Source organism: Polypterus senegalus, chromosome 4, assembly GCF_016835505.1.
Source record: "Polypterus senegalus isolate Bchr_013 chromosome 4, ASM1683550v1, whole genome shotgun sequence".
Lineage (NCBI taxonomy): Eukaryota > Metazoa > Chordata > Cladistia > Polypteriformes > Polypteridae > Polypterus > Polypterus senegalus.
Genome location: NC_053157.1, coordinates 248,220,935 through 248,233,289, shown reverse-complemented (window position 1 = coordinate 248,233,289; position 12,355 = coordinate 248,220,935).

Sequence of the window (12,355 nt, the reverse complement as noted above, 5' to 3'; positions counted from 1 at the left end):
TAAGGGTGAAACTAGAGAATGTGACCTTTACAAAGAGACCAAACATGTGTTTATACTCCAGATAGTTCAATAACAGCAATGATTCTAATTTGGAGAGGTCGAATTACAAGCGATTTAGCAAAAATGACCCCGAATGATAAGGCAGATTAATACGATAGTGTCCATCCACTAGCCTGGCAGAATCTGAAGCTATGCGCATGAACTTAATGTCCTCCTGTGACATTTCCTCCTTCTCCTCACAGCTGCACTCTGGAAAGTCTGTATTGTATTGTTGGATTAACATTTGTTCTACCTCCATTATTGTTACGTGTTTCACTGACTAACTTTGCAGTCTTTCATTGTTTGACCCCTTTATTGGGTCGTTAACAATCCATCTGATAATTGTCTTCACAGCGTAAGATCCTTCAACTTCACTATGTATGATTTGCCATGGCTCCATGACTTTCTGGGCATTTGTACTTAATAACAATAATATTAATAATAGAATTGTAATATTATTATTGCTTTGGTCTGCATTTATCTGGGGTAGATGCACGCCTTTTAGATAAGACCATTTCTTGACATCTTCTTGTGTAGGAATGTTCTTATTCACAGATATAATGTTCACTGTGTACGCTTCTGGTAAATCAAAATGTGTGTTTTCCTCTATGCCACAGACTTGTAACTCCGTTAAGACTGTACACTTTACTAATTTCTGTCAATTTACTTTGTCTCTTTCTACAGTGCTGATGTAGATGTGAAACTTTCTTCCAGGAAGATTTAACTGCTCTTGCAAACTTTCTTTGCAAGATGTAGCTGAGCTGCCAGAGTCCTTTAGAGCAGATGTTTCTACACATTTGTCACTCATTTCAGTTTTAACTTTAACTGGAATCACAGCTAAGACACTCTCTTTACCAGCCCCAGTAACAGTACAAGTCTCTAGTGGTTCCACAGAAATATGGAAAGAAGAAATGCTCTTCTTTTCTGACTTAGCATTCTCCTTTTTAGAAGGTGTGGCTTTATCATTGTTATCTATTTCCTTATTTATATGCAGAATGACTTGATGTAAATGAGAGCATATTTGGCATTTAACTTTTTCTTCACAGTCTTTATTAAGATGTTCTTATTTAAGGCAATTAAAGCATAATCCTTTAGATTTCAAAAACTCAATTGTACTTTCATAAATTAGTTTCTGAATTGCACTGCATTTGTTAAGATCGTGATTTTCATTGCAAAAATGACAGTGCTTATTGCTTGTACATCCAGCCTTCTTCACCTTTTTGACTGAGGTGTCTGTATCCCTTTTATCGTCAGCAGCAGAAAAGTTTATAGCAAAATTGCTCGGAACGCCTTTCGAAGGATACTTCTCTTGATCAGTTTTGTCCTTTTCCTTCTTGAAGGTATGGCTTTGTGGACCTGAACCGTACACGGGATCCAAAGCTGATGTTGCCTGCTCCTCCAGAAAGTTCACTAGATCGGCAAAAAGGGCTCATCTGCTCTCCGTACTTTCAATACTCCGAACTTTACATTGCCACGGGGCTAGTAGGTCTTGAGGAAGTTTGGAGACTTTAGTATGAAGGTTATCATTACTTTCAAATTTTTGTCCACCTTGTAAGTTGGACATAATGTTCGTACATCCACCAAGAAAGATTGCATTATCCCTCTGACCTTCTCCATCGTTTGGCTTTATTTGTGGTCATCCTTTGGCTTTTCTCATGTATGCATTTGCTTTCTGTAGCTGGTTTCCATAAAGACTTTTGAGCTTCATTCTGGCTTTTTGCTAACCTTCTGCTGGTGACTAGTATTTACAATTTTTAATAATCTCGTGAGGTGAACCTTTAGTAATCTGTGCCAATAAGTCCAATTTAACCCACAGATTATTTATCACCTCATCGATAGCTTGGTCAAATGCTCCAATAAAATTTACATATTTCATAGGATCACCATCAAATTTTGGGATCTTTCTATATGGCACATAAGGCACTTGAGTCTTATACTGCTGTTCTTTCTGTTGATCGTAGCGCAATCATAAAGTGGTTGCTGAGGATTGTTTTTACTTTCATTTTTACACGAAAGGTTACAAATGCTTGTATCGTGTGGGTTTACAATTTTTACATCTGGTTTCTGAGGAACATTATAAGGATTTGGTTTTCCTGGAATGTGATTGCGTCCTTTAAGAGCCCTCAGTTTTCTATTGGATTCTGTGATAGCTGCTTCCAAAGTCAATTGATTTCCTTTAGCTTTCAACTGTATTTCCTCAACTTTTCTTTTGGCTTTCATCTGTGCTTCTTCCATATGTAGAGCCTGTTGGCTTTTTGGTTCTGTGCTTTAGCCAACAGCACAGCATGTGCTGCCTCTTGAGATTTGAGGACGCTAACTGAAGCAGTCGCTGAACTTGCACAACTTTTAGTTTTTGTAGAGATTTGGGAGACATTAACTGAAGTAGCCACTGCACTTGTACGACTTTTATTTTGGCTTACTTCCATAACCCATTCCATTGTATTTCCCAAAAACGTACGAAAAGTTCTCGCTTTTGCATCAATACTCTTTTGTATCTTTTTCCGTGTATCTTCGTTGCTCTGGATGGATAAAAGTTCATTACTTAACCTGTTATATTCCGTTCTCAAAAACTCATTCTTGATAATTGATTCTATATTTTTACAGTTAAATTAATTTTGTTGTAAATCCTTTACAAGCTTCATCAAACTAGATAATTGATTGTATTTTTGGTCCATTTCTGACCGAAGATCAGCTGGTTAATCGAAGAGCTTTCTGTCGCCTTGGAGTTGGTCCTCCTTTTTGATGTCATATTCATCGTGACTTCCACTCACGTGACTCAGACTTTCGTTTGGCTTTTGATATTTCCTCTGGCTTCCGGATTCAGATGCCATGACAATCTTGCACCAGGACAGGTTCCCTTTTAAGGTATTTAAGCTCCTTTATAATTTATACAGTCTCGCCAGGAGCACTAGCAATTCTCAAATGTCCAATCTACGATCCAAGACAAAGAATTAAAGTACCTGTTGAGTCTTTTCAAGTTGTCATTGTTTTCTTCCATCGCAGTCCAACGTTAGGCTTAAAACACACAGGGTTCTTTCTTTTAATCCAAGGCAGTTTTCAAGCTTTCAATCTTAGGATGGTTTTAAACTTTAATGCAGCTGCTGGATTGTAAGACGAATTCAAGCACAGGTAAAATGTGTGCTGAAAGAAATCTCTCAGTCCAAAAGTTTGTTTTAAAAATATTTAGTGATAATTCAAAGCAAATAATCCACACAAGAATAAAGAAAAAAGTTGATACGCGCGTAGAATAAAATACAAATAAAAGGAAAAATGTATCTTCTCTAAACGTAGATTTTCTTGAGAAACTTTAGTTATTTCTGTACTTAAAAGTTCTTAACTTCTTTTTCTGTATGCTCCTGATTGGTTCTTGTTAATTGTCTGTGTTGTGCTCCGCCCCCAGTCCCTTTACACACTCCCAGATTTCCTCACTCGTTTTCTTTTCTCATCTTTCAGACTTCTGTCCTCTCACACTGGACATCAACACGGCACACAGATACCTCCGTCTGTCTGAAGGGAACAAGAAGGTGACACATGACAGGACAAATACCAAATACCCAAATCATCCTGTGAGGTTTGACTGCTGGCCTCAAGATCTGTGCAGAGAGGTCCTGACTGGTGGTGGTGGAGTGTACTGGTGAAAGTCTGAGGATAGGAGTCGCATATAAAGGAATTAGTAGGAAAGGATGGGGCTTGGACTGCTACCTTGGACACAATGACAAGTCCTGGAGTTTGTTCTGATCTAATTCTGAGTACCCTGTGTGGCACAATAACAAAGCTCTCTGTCCCAGAATTTTATAGCCTGCTCTCACGTCTCACACAATGACCCTCCTGCACAGGTTCAACACCTCCTTCACTGAGCCCCTCTATCCAGGGTTTTGGCTTAATGATTACTCCAGTGTAACAATCAGCCATCTGACACCATGTGACACACTGACCAGTACCGTCCAATGGTCATCTGATGACTCCACAAGCTCAGGTCCTCTTTGTGTTTGTAGTTTAGTGTCAAAATGAATTTCACAAGATGGGTGAGGAGAAGCTCTTATGTGACTGAATTTGGGGATAAGAATGCAGGGCGAGTGCCGCTGTCAGGGTCTCCATTATTATTGGGTTTGATTTAATCTTTGAGTAGCCATTGAGGTGTGTTTCATCATGAGGTGCAGTGACCTATCAGATCTACACATAGCAGTCTGACCAGCAGGGGTCACTGTTGTTTTGCAACTATATATACAAGGAAAGGTAAGTGAACCCTTTGAAATTCCGTGGATTTCTGTATTCATTCCTACTAAAATGTCATCTAATCGCCGCCTAAGTCCAAATTCTGGAAAACCACAATCACACAAACTGTTGGACTTTCCCTTTTTTTGTTAGGCACTCTGAGTGATCGTTCACAGTGTAGACCAGTGTTTCTCAAACTCGGTCCTGGGGACCCCCTGTGGCTGCAGGTTTTTGTTCCAACCAGATTCCTAATCAGTGTCAACACCTTATAGCACTGATCTCATTTAATTAGCTGTTTTTTTTGTTTTTTTCTTTTATTCGACATTCAGAAAAGCTTAGCAGCATGATTTTTACTTTTATAAGACGTTTATAAATTTTTCTGCTTTTGCTGTAGATTTAAATGCTTAACTCTCTTTTGTTGATTTCATTATACTTTGCCCTTTCTCTGTGCAGTTTTTCCTTCTTCATTGTATCTTAATTAATGACAACTTAAAACGAGCAGAGCAGACACCCAGGCAAACACTGAATTATCAAAGGCTGCAGCTACTCTAGAGTCAGACCCACTAATTAGTAAATAATGGATTAATTAAACAATTAGAACACCTAGAAAAGTAGAAATTAAAATCAAGATGAAAATACTGTTAAAAAGAAAAAAAACATTATTCCTATATAAATGCTTGGTACATTTTATTTATTTATTTTTTTTAGCAAACTTAGTTTTCTAATTTCTATATTGTTCCCTAAACACAGAACTTGGGAAATATCAGTTCACTTAATTAGCCCAGGAGTTCAATTAAAAACAGAATCTGGTTGGAACAAAAACCTGCAGCTACAGGGGCTCCCCAAGACCGAGTTTGGGAAACACTGGTGTAGACTGACAAAACTAACTGACCAAGTTAGAATTATTTAATTTTTTTTACTTAATAACTTATTGATCATTCTTTATCAGCCACAACCTCCAGCAAACATTTCCTTTAGCTGCTTAAAAGATTTGCACAATGTTTGGGATGACTTATGGACCGTCCCTCCCTACAAACCTGTTTCAGTTCCTCAGTATTTCTGGTTGTACAGCTCTCAGGTCAGGCTGCAGCATCTTAGAGGGGTTACGGTCAGGACTCTCACTTTGTCAAATGTCTTTACCAGCCATTCTTTAGTTGTTGTTCTTGTGTGCTTTGGGTCATTGTCTTTCTGCATCACCTAACCTCACTTAGGCTTGAGGTCATGGACTTCTGCCCTTACATGTTTTGATAAACATTTGAATTTCTTGTTTCCTCAATATCTGTGTTGTGTCCTGGCCATGAATTAGCAAAGCAGGCCCAATTCATGATTCTCCTTCTACTTTGTGCGGCAGTTGGGATGAGGCTTTGGAGTTGGTGTGCAGTGACCTTTTTCACCAAACCTAGCATTGTTCATTTGTGCCAAAAAGTCAGGTGATCCTGAGCAAACTTATGCTGCAATTCTCTTTTTTTCAGGTTTGCCTTTTGTGCTGTTGGAGTGATTGTTATCTCATGCCCACTCCTAGAGAGTAACTACAGTCCTGAATTTCCTCCATTTGTAGATATTGTATTCTTACTGTGGATTGATGAACACCCAGGTCTTTAGCAGTGCTTGTGTAGCCTTTACCAGCTTCATGCACTTCTATGATGCATCTTCTAAGGTCCTGTGACATTTAATTAGATAGAGGTTATGTTCACACTAACACAGTAATCTTAAAGAGAAAAGAATTGTCAGTTGCCAGGCTTATAATTTCACTTCTTTAATTAAACAACGTCCTCCATTTAGCTTTATGAGAAGTCATTAACACTGAGGGTCTCTTACTTTGTCCAGCCTGCACTGTCTAATGACGACTCAATGTGCTTAATAATAGTATGGAAAGCAGAACAGTAAGTGTGTTATTAGTTTAGTCAGATTGTGTTTTACTATGAATTGTGACTTAGATGAAGATCAGAGCACATTTTAGTAGAAATCAAATCCATGGAAATCCAAATGGGTCACTTACTTTTTCTTGCTAAAGTACATATATTATAGGCTGGGACATCAATAACTGCTGTGTCCCCTGAATGTCATCTGTTAGGTAGGACAAACATGTGGACCTGCTGGATCAGCACAAATGAAAGGCTTTATAAAGGCCTCAGTATAAAGAGCTATTGACAGACATGTGTACGAGTGACAAAGGTATCTGCACTGTTGTCCCTTCACCAGATATCTTTTGCCCCTCAATTGGTCACTCAAGGGGTCCATCACTTCTGAATAAATTGTCTGTGAATATCTGAAGATGAGGACTCACTTGTCACTCAGGTATCAGGCACACTGATGGAGTTTGATGTTTTACTGAGGCACTTGATGTCACATCAGACATTAAACTGCACCTCCTCCTTCCTGCTTTCAGGTTTGTCAAAGTCACCCAAACATAAGGAGTTGAGTCAGCTGACTAACTTCACCATCACTGTCAACATTTAAAGTACCAATAACATGTGATACCTGTGAACACTTTTATCTAACCCTAATTCACAATTTCCTCAGGACCCCTGAATATGCTGCATGTCACCTGATGTCAGTCTGTATAAACAGGAAGATTAAGGTCCAGGTTGACCGCCTGTATTACAGGCCTAAGCAGCAGGTGGAGACTGTGAGTTCTAAATCTGTCATCTTCTTGGAGCTTGACTGGGGTCAAAAGGAAGTGAAAGAAGTAGAGAAGGAGTGAGGGATGATAGTGAGAGTGGAGGGTGACAGGGAGAGAAAGGGCAAGATGAACAACCTGAAGGAACTGAGTGAATCATGTGATTGTGTTACTTGTGTGCCTGTGCCACTGTAACATGACTTGATAATTAAAGAATTGAGATTAATTCTTCCTGTCTGATGTTTTCTTCTTTGACTTGGCACACTCTGATAGCCGTCCTGTGATCTCAGATTATATTCCTTGTTGATCAAATCCGTGTCCTGATGTGTGACTGACATCTAAATCTTTAATCCTTCAGTCATCAGACAGGCCATCACACGATGAGCTCTTCACTGCTGACCCAAACCCTGTTGTCCTCTTCTCTCGATATATCTCATTATTTCACTTCAGCCATTGTGTCAGTTCTCATTGTATGACCACATAAAGCCATTGGTCTCTGTGGTCACTCACATGCATATCACTTTTGCACATTAGCAGTGATTCAGGTCAGAATCTTGTTTTAAAGTTGATGAGCACATTCTACACGTTCTCAGTCACTATGGGTTTGTTGCCCTCACAACCCTGCTGTGGTCCTTGTCCTCATTTCAATGACACTTCTGTCCCACCCTGATGTCTGGAGTGCCACAGTTGCCTTTAACTATAAATGGTATAATTATGAAAGTCTATGTCATCTCACATAGTAATTTCAAGTTCAAGTTTCTTTATTGTCATCCTATCCAAATACATTGTACAGGTTGATATGAAATTGGGTGTCTTTAGGACCCCCGTAAAAATATACAACATGTAGTGCAAAAAGACAATGTACACCACTTAGTGCAAATACAACATGCAGTGCAAACAGACAAGACAGCGTGCAGTAAAGTGACATGACGTCCAGCAGCTCAGTTCTAACTAGATCAGTAACAGCTTAACAGCAGAGGCGACATTACTGTGTTAAAAAGGTCAAATATAAGAAGATGACTAATGTACATCAAACATTTACTAACTGTTTATCACTCATAAAGTGCAATGTGTCCATTTGATTACAAAGTTTTCAAATGTGCAAATAGTGTAAAGTTCACAGTTCACAGTTCAAAATAAAGTAGTGGGTGGAGCTCAGGCATTGACAAGTCGGACAGCATGGGGGTAAGAAACTGTCACACGGTCTGGATGATCTGACTCAGATACTGCAATACCATCTGCTAGACGTCAGGAGCTCAAAGAGCCCATGTGCTGGGTGTGAGGGGTCAGTCACAATGCTGGATGTCTTGTGAAGGTTGTGTGTGCTGTAGGTGTCTTGTATGGAGTGCAGAGACACACCAATGAAGTCTATCCTCACCTGTCTTAGCAGTCCTTTGTAGTAACTTTGTCATCTGCTGCACTACAGTCCACATACCACACCATGATGGAGCTGATCAGCACATTAACACATTCATGTGTGTGCTTAGCAAAGTGGCTTATGTTTGGTAGTGAAAGGATGGCGCTATATAATAAGGACTGATTAACAAGGCTGTGGATAGGATGAGAAATAAGCCATTAGTGGATTGCAGGGTCATAAACAACAACAACAACAACATTTATTTCTATAGCACATTTTCATACAAACAGTAGCTCAAAGTGCTTTACATATTAAAGAATAGAAAAATGAAAGACACAATTATAAAACAAAGTAAATCAACATTAACATCGAATAAGAGTAAGGTTCAATGGCCAGGGGGGACAGAAAAAACAAAAAAACTCCAGACGGCTGGAGAAAAAATAAAATCTGTAGGGATTCCAGACCATGATACCGCTCAGTCCCCTCTGGGCATTCTACCTAACATAAATGAAACAGTCCTCTTTGGATTTATGATTCTCACGGAAGGGCTTGATGATGATGATGGTCACGTAGACTTCTGCCTTTTAATCCATCCATCATTGTTGGAGCATCATGAAAATCATGAGGATATCTGGAAGACTACATGAAAGACAGCAAACAACTGAGAAAAGGAGGCCTGTACTTGGTAGGGTCGACTAACACACACACACACACACACAAACATACATGGATGCCATCTGAGCCAGTTACAGGGTCATACTTCTATAATCCTTATCTTTATAATAAATTGTAAATTGGCCAGAGTGTGTGTGCGTATGTGAGTGTGTGTGTGTGTTCACCTTGTGATGGCCTGGCACCCTGTCCAGGGGTTGTTCCTGCATGGCCCTGAATGGTTACTGAGGTGGGCTCCAGTTTCCCCAGAGCCCTGCACTGTGTAAGTAGGTTGGAAAATGGATGGATGGATGGATTATTCTGTTTCTTAAAATGAGGGGCTTTGTTTTTCTTTGAGGGAAGTGTAACAGTTGGGAACTTCAACTACAGAGAAAGTTAAGGAAAATAATTTGTGAGCGTCACTAAATAATAAAATGAATTAATGGCATTAACAAAAGGCACAACTGGTTATGAGTTATCTGACAAATTAACATCAATCAATTGCTTTTTCTCCTCCTAATATTCCTACAACTTTAATAAGTTAGAGAAGAGAACTTACTATGGGATGGACATTTTGATTAATAAAGAGCACCAGCATGAGTAGAATGAATCCTCAGTTTAACAGCTCGCTGTCTTTGTGTGCTGAAGGCTGCCAGGCCATCACATTACAAATCTGTTTATTGTGATTTATGTGTTGTGTTTTATTTTCATTTAATTTCATTTGTAAATGTGCACTGAGCTCTGAGTCTGTCTAAAGTGGACTGCAGTGTGTAATAAATAAAAAAGAAATACTGACGTGAATTACACTTTAGCAGACCCCTGTGACAGGTCATCTCTTCTGTCACTTTGTGGTCTTCACTGTCTGAGCTCCTGTCTCACATTAACTGTTCACCCTCAGTGTCTCCTCAGATGTTTTCTCTGTGAACTCTCAGCTTTCTCTTTAAATCTCCTCCTCCTCCTCACTGAGCACAGACAAACTTTCATTTTCGTTTCTTCACAACTTACTTCCTTGTTTGTCTGACTGATTCTCTCTGCCTGCTTCTCCTCAGACTGACGATGGCTGAAGCCCAGCTGTTTGTATCTCAGGACGAGTTCACCTGCTCAGTGTGTCTGCACACCCTGACTGACCCTGTCGCCATCCCCTGTGGTCACAGTTTCTGTCTGAAATGCCTCACAGACTTCTGGGATCAGAGCCAAGTGTGCAGCTGTCCACAGTGCAGACACACCTTCACCACAAGGCCTGAACTGAACAGAAACACTCTGCTAAATAAAGTTATCAAGAAATTTAAGAGACCAAGACTCAGTACTTATTCGTCTAAGAGTTATGCCGGCCCTGGAGATGTGGAGTGTGACTTCTGTACTGGGAAGAAGTTCAGAGCGTGAAGTCCTGTCTAACCTGCATGGCCTCCTACTGTCAGACTCACCTGCAGCCTCACTATGAAGGAGACACCCTGAAGCATCACAACCTGGTTGATCCTGTCAGAAATCTAAAGGAGAAACTCTGTGAGAAACATCAGATAAGTCTGGAGATGTTTTGTAAAACTGATGAGACGTGTATCTGCTTGATGTGTGGAGTGACTGAACATGATGGTCATGAAAAGGTCGCTGGAGACAGAAAGAGAAGAAAACAGGTGAGTGGAGTTTAGTGTTTAATGAAAGCTCAATGCATAAAAGAGTTAATTAATACGTAAATGTAGTTTGGCAGAGAAATCTGTTCCTTCATTTTGAGGAGTCTGAATATGCTTGTATAGGACAGCAGGGAGCTGGAGGCTATCCTGGTGAGACTGGGTGGGAGACATGAAACAGTCCAGGATGAGATACACAGTGTGATCCATGGACAGTCGAGTGAGCTGAGTGCTCTCATTAAACTGAGCGGAGGTTCATTGTGTTCTGATCACTTGTGTCTCAAGCACCTCAGGACTCTCTAAGTTCAGAGATTTTATCTTTCTTGTGAACTGGAATGATAATGGCTACCTTAAAGCTGTCCGGGCCTTTCTCCAGCATCAGAGAATATTAAATATGTCAGTAAAGACAGGGGCTTACTGGTCTAAGAGTACCAGGTGGGACTCTTCAGGGTCTGCTGCTTTTCTGATATTCCGTTTCCTAAAAAGGTTTTTGTACCTCCACGGTAAGGTGGAGAGGAATGACTGAGGGAAGTTGAAAAGGTGAATCAGACTTCAGTGAAGGGGGTCTGAGGGGGGTGACACTGACATAGTTAGAGGGAGGGGGGTACTGTTGATGTAGAAGGCAGAGGGTCAGAGTCCAAGCAGGGGCTCATGTCCTTGTCAACCCAACAATAAAACTCATTCAGCTGATTAGCTAAAATGGAGGCGAATGAGGCCTATGAGCTCTTCTGCCTGGTATTTGTAAGTTTTTGTAAGAACTCCACCCTGCTTGCCTATTACTGCTAAAGCCTTTCTCCAGCTGATTTTTAGAAGTGGCTTTTGTAGCTCTCAGAACGTTTTTAAACTGCAGCTTTGCAGATTTATATTCATCCCTGTTTCCAGACCTGGGCCTGGGCATTAGCAGCTCTGAGAACCCTCAGCTCCTTGGTGAACAGCAGTTTCTCGTTGTTGTATCTCACAATGGACTTCTTTGGGAGACACACATCTTCACAGAAGGAGATGTAAGATGTTACAATATCAGCATATTCATCTCTGCTGCTACACCAGCCATCCATGGCTTTCCAAACTGTGAACCCTAAACAGTCCATCAGCCTTCCAACAGCCTCAGGAGTCCATCTGTGGCTAACAGTCCTGGTGGGCTTTGATGGTTCAAGTTTCTGTTTACAGCTGGTGTAATGCCCGGATATGTACCCCAACACAGACAGGCAGGACATGGGTTCAGCACACAACACACACTTTTATCTACAGTGGGCAGCACTTTTCTCTCCTCCACACAGCACAACACAGTACAGCAAAGCACCACCACAGTCCCTTTCCCACCCCTTCAGTCCTCCACACAGGCTTTGTCCTCTTCCTCCCGACTCTGGCTGTTGGATGCTGGCCACTGGCCCCTTTTTATAGGCCACCCAGAAGGACTGGTGGTAAAATGGTAAAATGCCCCTTTAATGTTGGTGTAAAATTGATCCAAAGTTCTGCCCTCACATGTGTGTCAGTTGATCAGTTGGTGGTATTTGGGCAGATCGTCTTTCATGTTACTTCAGTTAAAATCCCCCATAATGGAAATGAAATAACTGGGGAATTGATTTTCTAAATTATGGATGTTATCAGCTAGCAACTGTTGTGTCAATTGAGTATTCACTTCAAGAGGAATGTAAATACCAACCAGCATAACAGAATGAAATTCAAAGGGTAGATAGAATGGGTTGCAATGAATGACAAGAGCTTCAATATCAGCAGAGGAAAAAGAAAGAATTTCAGACACATCCCTGCATAAGCTGTTGTTCATAAACAGGCACACGGCGCCACTTCGAGATTTGTCAGATAGTTCACTGCTGTGGTCCACTCTGA